This window comes from Rhododendron vialii, chromosome 1a (assembly GCF_030253575.1).
Source record: "Rhododendron vialii isolate Sample 1 chromosome 1a, ASM3025357v1".
NCBI classification, from domain to species: Eukaryota; Viridiplantae; Streptophyta; class Magnoliopsida; order Ericales; family Ericaceae; genus Rhododendron; species Rhododendron vialii.
Genome location: NC_080557.1, coordinates 18416165 through 18427161, shown reverse-complemented (window position 1 = coordinate 18427161; position 10997 = coordinate 18416165). Strand labels below are relative to the sequence as shown.

The 10997-nt window shown below is 41.8% G+C and overlaps 2 long non-coding RNA genes across 2 annotated transcripts; both read left to right on the top strand.

Annotated features, from left to right (window-relative positions):
* Positions 1–461: 461 nt before the first annotated feature.
* On the top strand, positions 462–1144 carry LOC131318198 (uncharacterized). The gene is made up of 2 exons (XR_009197548.1): positions 462–697; positions 788–1144. It is a non-coding gene; the product is annotated as an uncharacterized LOC131318198 (long non-coding RNA).
* A 7036-nt stretch (positions 1145–8180) lies between these two features.
* LOC131318192 (uncharacterized) lies at positions 8181–10387 on the top strand. Its single transcript, XR_009197543.1, has 2 exons — positions 8181–8629; positions 10114–10387. It is a non-coding gene; the product is annotated as an uncharacterized LOC131318192 (long non-coding RNA).
* The last annotated feature ends 610 nt before the right edge of the window (positions 10388–10997 follow it).

Here is a 10997-nt window from a genome sequence, read left to right as displayed (position 1 = left end):
ATACTGCACTTTCCCTCTAATCATGTAGTCTAGTACTGTGATTTTTGAGTTTCATGCCCAGAGGTAATACTCATTCCATGGTGTCGCTGATGTATGAAGATTGATGGATAGTTTTTGTAAGTGTCATTCCTGCAATATCATGTGTCTATTGAATATTTGATGAGGTTGCCGTCCAATATTCCAATATAGCCCCTGGATTGGATGAGATTTGATGGATAAAATTGCTTTCTCAAATCAATCTCAAGTCAACCCTATGGGATAGATTTTACAATTGAAAGGATAAAAGTCATAGTTCTACACCACGACACAGATACCACTTGAGAGATTCCTAAATACAACTAGATGCCCTTGTCATAGCCCCTATATGTTGGTTGCCCTTGTCATGTTATTGTAGTAGAATGAGATTCCTTACTTTCCTAACCATTTTTCAATATGACGTTTTCTTATTGATTGATGCTAGGTGGGGGATTGTGTTTATTTCAAAAGCATAGCCAACCCCATAGAAGTTGTAGGCAAAGGGCGGATCGCTAGTATGGATCCATCTACGGAGGTAGGCGGAGTAGAACTCAGAGTTAATTGGTGTGAGATTCATGTTCAAATCCCAATCATATGGGGTGAGCATTTGATGAGGCCTTACGCAGTCCTTAAGACCGTTGGCGATGCCATTGGTACGCCAATAGCTTGGCCTATTTCTTTGGTACGTTTGATGCACAATACTGTCTATTTTCCAATTCTTATTGCAAGACAATGGCTTTTAAAACCGTGTATTTTGTTTTGTTTTGATCAGGTAGTGAGAGATGATGATGATGGCTTTATTGAATGAATGAGATCAGTTGGAAGATGCCTAGTAGACAGAGTTATTTCACAAGAATACTAGTTTTATGGTTTTATTTGTTTTGTTTCTACTGGTAGTTCTTTTAAGGGTAGGCATTTCATGCTTTGATCTAGAGTTTGGTAAGTAGGATTTTGCTGGAAACTTTAGTAAGTTTCTTAGAAGTGAAGTTTGTTTTTTGTTGAAAACATTAGAATTCTGCTAAAATAGTTTCTATTCAATGTTGTGTGTTTTGTTTTTGGATAATTGTGAGGTTTGTTGACTAGTAGTTTCTATTGAATGACTATGGCTTATGTTGTTTGGACATGGTTGAGAAATAAATTGCAATTTATTATGGTTCTATTGTATAGTCACTGTAGAGTAGTAAAAAAAAAAAAAAAAAATCTCAACGCCTTAGAAGGCATTCATTAATGCCGTTAAAGCTATTCTCTAGACCTCAAACAAAGTGGATTATGCTGCACTTTGAAGTGCCTTAAAAGTGTATTGAAAAAAAAAATGAAATTCTGAGGTTGCATTCAAAAATGCCTTAATAAGTAAACTATGGGACACTTAAAAAGTGCAGGAAAAAGAAATTTTTGAGGCTCCTCAAAGTGCCTCATTATGAGTGCCTTAATAAGTGATTTATGTGGCAGCTGAAAGTGCAGCTAGAAGCATTTCTTGAGATATATTAAAGTGCCTCAAAAAATGTCTGAGGCGGCATCCAAAAATGCCTTAATAAGTAAACTATGGGGCACTTACAAGTGCAGGTAAAAGAAACTCTTGAGGCTCCTCAAAGTGCCTCATTATGAGTGCCTTAATAAATGAATTATGCGGCACCTAAAAGTGCAGCTAGAAGGAGTTCTTGAGGTACATTAAAGTGCCTCAAAAAATTCTAAGGCAACATCCAAAAATGCCTTAATAAGTAAACTATGGGGCACTTACAAGTGCAGGTAGAAGAAACTCTTGAGGCTCCTCAAAGTGCCTCATTATGAGTGCCTTAATAAGTGAATTATGCGGCACCTGAAAGTGCAGCTAGAAGGAGTTCTTGTGGCACATTAAAGTGCCTCATAACAAGTGCCGCATTACCCCTATAGCTGCATCGATACACGCGGCACTAAGTCGTAGTGCCTCAATAGATAAACTGCCCCAATATGTCCCTTATTGAGGCAGTTTTGATTGCCCTAACAAGCCTTTTTTGTTGTAGTGTACCTTACTTCTTGGCGGTGGTCGGCTACGGAGAATTTGGTCGTCGATTTTGTGATTCGGCGGCGTAACGGCTCCGGATTGCTTCGAAAGGAAGAGAGATGAACTTTTCTCTTCCTAAAAATAACTTGCTAACTAATCTAAGCTACTTTTAGAGATCTAGTGGTGGTTTTGGAAGTGGTTTGGTGGTTTATCTCAAGAACTCTCAAGAACACAAGAAAACAAGAACTTTAGAACTAAGAACACTTGGAATTTCTAGAGAGAAGGAAGAGCAAAGCTTGAAGGTGTGAGTTTGAAGCTTGGAATGACTTCTATTTATAGGCCAAAACTCCCCTCTCTCTCTCTCTCTAGCCGAATCCTTCTCTCTCTCTCTCTACATCTCACTTTTCCTTCACTTGTCATGGTTGATTGATAGGTTGATGGGTGAAGTTAAGGCTTGCTTGCACACTAACCACCTAGTTTTAGGCTTGCATGGCTAGTTTAGTACCTTGGATGGGACTATGGAAGATATGGAGATAGAGTTGTACAAGATTTGGTGTTTAATTAACAATTCAAGGACAAAAGGTGATAGATTTGGAAGATATTCATCCCAAAAGTTGAAAGGATGAAAGAATAGCAAGGTACAAGTCCCATCCTCCTTCTTCTTCCTTCCTCCTTCCCTCTCTCTCTCGGCCTCTCTCCTCTCCTCTCCTCTCTCTCTCTCTCCCACATATATAAGTATATATATGTACTAAAGAAGACTGATAATAATAATATATAAGCAAGTACATAAGTACTAAGATTCTAGGGTGGGAAGGTCAAGATTCTCCCATTATACTAATACAAAAGGTACTAGTACTTAATTAATATAATAGTGTACTTTGTACTCTTGAGAATCTTAATAAAGGATTAGTTTAATAGGCCTAATACTTAGTTGGCAAGACTAACCTATTGACCAATGGGTAATAAATCCCCTAATGGTTAATAACCAAGGAACAATAAAGGACAATGTACTTATATAATAAACTAAGCTCTTAGAAAAGACTACATGTCTTTTTGCATGTGGCAAATACACATGTACTTAACAAGATATAATAATGAAAAAGCTATTGTCCAATGGGTAAAGATTACCCTACAATTACTGTCCAATGGTTAATGATTGAAAGGTAACTAAATGGTTCACTAGTTTGGTTATACCAACCATAGTTCTGAATACCGTTTCGGACAGGGTACCGGTTTTTCCAACTGGTACGGTACGTACCGGTACCGGTCAGGTACCGGGTACCATTTCGGATTTACCGCAACTACAATATATATAATAATTATATATAATTATAATTCAAAAAAATCCCCCATATCATACAATTCATCATAAAATATCTCTACTAGAGATTCTCTAGTCCCACATTGCTTAGTTACAAAACTCTTTTCCACTTTAAATGACTTTGCACACTAGTGATCTTGTGAATGAGAACCCAATAAGAGGTCTCTCGCGCTCGAAAAAATGTGCCATGGCCAAAGGCAATTTGGAAAAAATGATTCGGAAACCAATTAACCGGGTGCGCGTCACGGGTTATTCGTGCGCAGGGGGGTGCAAATCCGGGATTTAAGCCTTGCGCACGTACTATGGTTAAGCTCACATTTTGCTAAAATTCTTAAACTGGCAACTTTTTATTATTATTATTTTTTTCTTAAGTCCAGAGAACCAAAAAAAAAAGAACAAAAACATTTTTTTAAGCGTTCCAAAAAAAAAAAAAAAACTCTGCAAAATTCCTGACGGAATTTCCGGTAACCGTTTTCCGGCCGGTATTTCCCGAAACGGCTGGTACCGAGCGGTACCGACCGGTATTTGGTCCGGAACGGTATTGGGGTGTTAGGGTACCGGTTTTCTTCAAATCCGGTACGTACCGGCCGGTACGGTACGGGATTAACAACTATGATACCAACTAATTGGTTGAAAATTGACTAGGCATGGCAATTAGGGTTTCTAGTCGAGGAATACGGTGATAAGGCGTTCAATTGCTTGAATACAAACTACTAGAAATCAATAAGAAAACCATCGAGCAATCAAGAGAAATTAAGAAATTTCGAATAACAACGAGATTTTTATTGAATGAAAAATCGGAGTTGTTACAGCCATTATTGTAAACTTTTAAACTTGTTTGTTCTCTCGGATGAGTTATGGGAAGCATTTTGGGATATTATGATGTACTATTGCGAAGGATTTTTATTGGAAATGCTATTATTATTACGTTGAAAATCCAGGGCGTGACAGCACCACTACGTGCTAAAAGGGCACTTAGGTCGCCGCAACGTAAGCTCCTCGCCCCTATAAGGCCTCCGTTGCCTCATCCACTACGCTCTTGCGAGGGACTGCCTCACCCCCAGCCTCCTCCTCAGTCTGTGGCTCCCGGGTTGCCCCAACCTCAAGCCCGGCCCAGAGCTCCGTCTCGCGAGCCTCAAGTAAAGCGGCCGCTAACCCAGGCACTCCTCGTAAGGTCTCAACTAGGTCCTCCAGAGATGCTGCCTCTAAGTAATCGCCCAAACCTACATGGCGCGATGACCCCGCACCTGCACCACTATCGACAAACATAGTCGGTGTCTCCCGCTCCTCTATCGGCTCCTTCGCGACAATGGGGTCCTTCCCCAAGTCGGCCCGAGGCTCTCTCACGGGAGAGGCCTCCGTCTCCTCCTCTACCTGATCTGAACCACCACCACTGTGGGCCTCCATGGCCCTCTCCTCCAAACCAACCGCAACCTCCAATCGACCCGTCGCCTCGTCTTCGCCCCTCGGTGCCATTGCACCCGAACTCTCTGTGCCCTGGCCATAGCCGGCCACCACTCCACTACCGCTGCCATTGCCAGCCACCACGGCAGTCGAGGCCGTGGCCTCCTCTGCCATGGCTGCCCGAGCCTAGACCCCTACGGTCTCCGGAACCTCCCCAATCACCGTATCATCCTCTGGAGGAATTAGAGGTGGTGTAACCTTGACCTTTGGTGGTTGATCACCACCAGGTATGTCACCTCTATCCATGATCTCAATGTGGGAGAGAGAACAACCGAGAGAGAGTGTGTGTGTAACGAGAGAGAGAGTAGAGAGAGATGGAGAGCGAGAGAGAGAAAGAGTGTAACGAGAGAGAAAGCAGAGAGAGTGAGAGGGAGAGAGATGATCGAGAGAGGGAGAGATGTCAAGAGAGAGAGAGAGAGAGAGGAAAATTCGAACGGTGGAGCGTACTGTGTACGCCTCACCCGTATATACCCCCCTCAAACCGGTTCGTCTAGAATTAAATCTGGACCGGGTTCACAACTTATAGGGCCACACGGCGTTTTGACTAAGGCACTCGGCATAATGATCAAACATGCAGAATTCTTTGTATTGTCATGCCGTGCGCCCCTCCATAAGCTACGCGCGGCGTTCCGGGTTATTTTGACAGTTTGGATTCTGAGAACAGTTCTTGACATTTGAGGCTGTGTTGTTTGGAATTATTCGCATTCGTAGAAAGCATACAAACAGAAGAATAGGAAGGTTAAGGGGACTTTTCATTTCATTTCATAAAACCCGGGGTGACCCTCAGGATTTTCCATTACATTCATTCAAACAAAAAAAAATAAAAAGAAAGAAAGAGAAAACAAAAGAAAAACAGAAAAATCCTATTGGCCCTCCTGTTCTTCTCCTCGTCCTCCGCTCCAGTCACTTCCCTCGCCAGACGCGTCGTTCGCCCCATCCAAACGGTCGTCTGAACCGTTCGGATTCCCCTCTGAGTCCTCCGCGGTGTTCTCCGACTCACGCCCTAATGCGTACTCAGGATCATTCTTGTCATCAAGTTGGTCGAAAGCAAAGTCCTGCAGATTGGAGACCTCTAGGTGAAGGGAACAGATCGAAGAGATGAGCCTCGCGATCTGAGCGTTGAGTTGCTCAATTTCCTCGCGATAGAAAGCCATCTCGGCCTCCAAGGACACCACCCGTGCCACCAAGTTGCTGTGTGCCATGCTTGAACCTCAAAAGCAACCTATTTTGAGAAATGTAGGAAGAAGGCAGAGGACTTGAGAGATCTTTGTTTATAATGCATGGAAAGAGACACCCTCCTCTTTTAAAGAAACATTAGCCGTCGAAAGGGCACGCCTGAATTAATGGGTGCCCTTAAACCATCCAACTGTTCTCGAAAATCGAAGAGTTGCATGGAAAATTGAAACACCGTGCGTTACCTCTCTAAACCACACGGCATTCTGGCATTGCATGATTAAATTCTTTTTCTTGAAAATTGATCAACCCAGCCACCAAAATCTCCTTGGAAATCAAATATTTCAGTCGTTTTGCAATAAAAATCTGTTAGAATGTTGTGCTTTGATTAAGGAAATCCTTAATTTTTGTCCCCCGGGACTCGTGGAGTTTCTTGTCCCCCAAGGACTTGTCGTATTTGCATTTTTCGCTGCGTTCGTCCTCCGGGACTTGCCATAAGTTCTCAAACCTGGATTTTACCACAATTTTGCATCCCGACTCGCAATATTCTTGTCTCAAATTTCGCCTCCCGAGAACTCGTCTCAAATTTTGCCTCCTGAGGGCTTGTCTCGAATTTTCGCCTCTCGAGTGCTCGTCTCAAACTTTCGCTTCTTGAGACTCGTCTCGAATTTTCGCCTCCTGAGGGCTCGTCTCGAACTTTCACCTCCCGAGGGCTCGTCTCGAATTTTTGCCTCCCGATGGCTCGTCTCGAAAATTCGCCTCTCGAAGGCTTGTCTCGTCTCAAATTTTTGCCTTCCAAGGGCTCATCTCGAATTTCGCCTCCCGAGGGCTCGTCTTGAAATTTCGCCCCCCGAGAGCTCGTCTCAAATTTGTCATGCTGTTTGCATGACACTTAGCACTACAGGCACTCAATCTTCTCAAGTTTATTGCATGATTTTGTTAGTTGTTCTTCGGGACTCGTTTCTACTTGCACTGTCCCAATTGAACTACGTTGGTCTGATCCTTACAATGGGGTACGTAGGCAGCTCCATGAGCGCGACCACCATTGTCATTTGCTAGCATTTTGATTTTCATGCGTTTTTGTCTCCGTTCAAAGACTTTAGGGCAATGGATTGGAATGCCTATTCTTTAAGCGTCACTCGTACCAATCAATGGTATTCGAGTTACGTTAAAGAGGAACTACTGTAGACACCCCAATCTAGGCCTCGAAGGTTCTTTGAATGCGCCAATGATGAAATAAAGGAAATAATACCTTTGCGAGCTTGAATAAAGGACTCCCTCAACCCAAATAACCCAAATAAACCAATAACCCAAAGGCCCAAAAGCCCAGAAAAGCTCAAAAGCCCTGGACTGGACTTGGAATACCGCGTGGAACACACCTACAACGCGCGGTGTAATAAAACTTATTACACCGTGTGACATCCTGAGGTCAACCGCACGACATTTTAGGTAAAGTTCTGACTGGCTCAGAAGGCTGTCGGTCACGCCCATTTGAGCCACAGCTGCAAAATGGCTCTGCTGAAAAGGTATTTCTGGCCTGCTCAGAAAATACCTCCACCATTTGAATTCAAAATCATTGGCTCTTGCTTATAATACACCCCTCCACTCAAGAGAAAAGAGCTTTTAGCCTTTGGTCCTTGGTCCTTAATCCCAAACCTTCTCTTTCTCTTTTTGCCTTTACACCTATTCTCTACTTCCAAGCCTTGAGAATGTTATTCCCAAAAGACATTCTCTAAGTACTTTACTCTATTTTTCTCCCCACCATCAAAGTTAGTCTCTTACTAACTTTGAGACCTCATCTACCAAAATACCCAACAACCACTCACCTATACTCACATTTTCTCACCTGATCTAGTCCATTCACATCCTTCATCATCCGCTTTCATCCTTTGTCATCCATCCTCATTCAAGCTCAAGATCAAAGGTGAAAACCAAGTTTCCTTGGGTTAGGCCTTGTCCCGGTCCTGAGGGGACTTTTCTGCTGTCAAGCTTAATCCCTTTTGGGTTAAGTTTTGACTTAAAAATCATTTTCAGAAAATAAAACAGCCACTGTGCTGGGCGTACCACGTCGCGCGGCGCTTTGATGCGTTGCACAACATAGTGTGTTCAAGTGCATGACCTTTTGTTAGCTACTATTTTCTTGTTCAAACTGTCTGGATCATAGCTATCCTTCATCAGGCCTATTTTTGTCACTGAGAATAAGACCATATCTACAAGCCATGTAGAGACCCATATTTTTTAGACCATATTTTTTTTTCTTGTAAACGTATAACTTGTCGAGATAGACGGTGTGGATTTACGGTGCGGCGTGTTCGTGAAAGGATATAAGGGTAAATGTGAGAGAGGTGTACGTGTGAGTGTGTGGTGTGAGAAGTAGGGTATAATTTTTCCTTGGTCTTCTAATAAATTCCAGAGGAATGCTTTCCTCTTTCTCATTTTCTATCTCTCGGCTCTCTCTCTAACTCTCACATATCTCCCTCTCTCTCGGCTTTCCTCCACTCTCACTCAAGAACCCATCAAAACAACATGAAACATACACAAACCCATCTACATTTTACCTTCTATACGCATTATTGAGCCTTAATTTCGTGGGTCGAGCTTGGGGAAGGAGGAACCGGCTGATTTTGAAGTTTTGGAGGCTAGGGCTTTGTTTGATCTCGGCTTTGATATTTGAGGTAGGAAAATCTAACTAATTTTATGTGTTTATGAGTTGATATAGTGTTTAAGACTTGCTATTGATCATTGTATTGAGATTTGTTGTTGAATTCCTTTGAAATCCCCAAAATCTTCTTGCTGTCCCGTTTTTCTGTGATTTTTCCCAATTTCGAACAGTCATAACTTCTTCGTCCGATATCGAAAATGCGCAAATTATATATCAAATTCGAGATCTTGAAGTCATCTTTCCAGGGCCATCAAAATCACCTAAAAACTCTAAGTACACAGAAAGTTATGATCATAGGAGTGAAGGTGTGTCAGCTGCCTCGTTTTCTGCTGTCCCTGTCATTTTCTGGGTTTTTGCCCAACTTCAAATGGCCATAACTTCCTCGTCCGATGTCCAATTTGAGCGTATGATATATCGATTTCAAGGTTTTGAAGTCATCTTTTAATTGCCACCGAAATTACATTGACGTGTTAAGTACGCAAAAAGTTAGGACTATAGAAGTGGAGGGTGGTTAGTTGTCACAACTTTGGAATGAGTTCGATAGACCTAAAATATTGCACAAAGGCTGAGTTATGAATTTAGGATGAGTGTTGATTGAAATGTGGTACGAGGACACATGAACAATAATTGTGAAATGATGACGATCATGGAAAATGCGAGGTGAAATGGTTAATTGGTAAACTAACGTTAGAAATGGTGACGTGATGACTTATTATTGATATGAGTTATGTTAATGCGAGATGGACGTAATTGTTATACTCGTTGGTATGTGGGTGTTGCCCTCTTAATGATTGTAATACAATAAACCCTGTTATGAAGTCGTATCGATAGGTTTGCATCGTGAGTATACGTTGAATATGGGAATAGACCCGGGTAAAGCCGTGGTGACCCAACTGCCTTGTGAATGCGGGAATAGACCCGGGTAAAGCACCCAATTGCTCTGCGGATTTGAGAATAGACCTGGGTAAAGCTACGGTGACTCTCTTCCAGTCCGACTTAGGGAAAAGACCCAGGAAAAGCCGTGGTGACTCTAAGGGCGATGTTGGTTGTATTGAACTAAGAATTTGGGATATCATTGTAGTGTATGGTGACTTGTAGTACCAGGTTTTGTGTGGGATTTTAACTACACTATTCTTATTATTATCTGTCATTCAATTTTTCATCTGGTAGAGTGTTTGCCAAAGAGGTATAGATGACCTACCATAGTGTGACACGTTGAGGAATACCGGTATAGGCATTCGCATGTTAGGCTATAAACGGAATCTCATTGTAGGGATGTGTTAAACGATGAGACGTGACACGAGAAAAAAAAGGGTTAATGCGAGAAATTCCTTGAGTTCTTAGAAGTCTTGACTGTGTAGTACATTCATATTTGGCTCTAATTGCTATTGTCTATCGACGTGATCTCCTTCTTTTCGCACTTGTCTTCTCATATATACATAAAGTTAGCATAGATTTTTCTACTGGGCTAGTATAGCTCAACCTATCATTTTTCAGGTACAAATCAGATGCTGTGACATGGGTTGCTGTGCTTGCATGTGATCCCACATTTTGAAAGTGACTTCAGAGAGTTAATCTTGCATCTCTTATAAACTTTATCTTCAGATGAAGGAATTGTAATCTTATTGTTATTATTATTTTATTAAATGAAGGATTCATGTAAACTCTTAACTTTCTTTTAACGTGATCTAGTGGTTTTAGGCCGTTGGGTCAAGGATGTAAGTTTGGAAATGATTTGCGAACAAGGGAAATAGAAATGGCTTTTGGGTAATATTTGTATTATTGTTAGGATTTTTATTTATGGAAAATCTTTAATATTTATGTTAAAAATCGAGGGTGTGACCAGCCATGTTTTGTTTTATAAACAAAGTTTTCTTGATCATCTTGAGTGATTAAATGCATCAAAAGTTGTTTTACGTTCATGGCTTGAAGAAATGGTACTGTCCCAAGATGATCCAGTGACTGTGCACCTTCTGATGTCTCTTAAAAATGTCAGACGTGATATACAATATGCCGGGCGATGTTCTGGAAGCTGATAACAGTCTGATAATAGAATAGGTACCCCGCACGGCATATTATAAAGCCGTGTGCGGCATTACAGTTTTAAGATTTTTCGAAAGATATTTAAAATTTTTCCTTTTGAAAATGCCTAGTAGAGACCAGTTTTACCGGGCGAGTGGGGTGCTTTCTAAAGAAAAACCTTCCCCATTCGTAATGTGGCTCCCGAACCCAAAGTATCGACGTTTTCGCTAGACCAAAAGCCTTTTCCAAACGAGTTCTCGGTTTCTCGGATCATCCATCTCAAAAATCCGGGTGGTGACTCTTCGAGCGCGCGCCGGGCAGGGAGCCCACAGATGCCGACATAAAAAAGAGAGAGATAT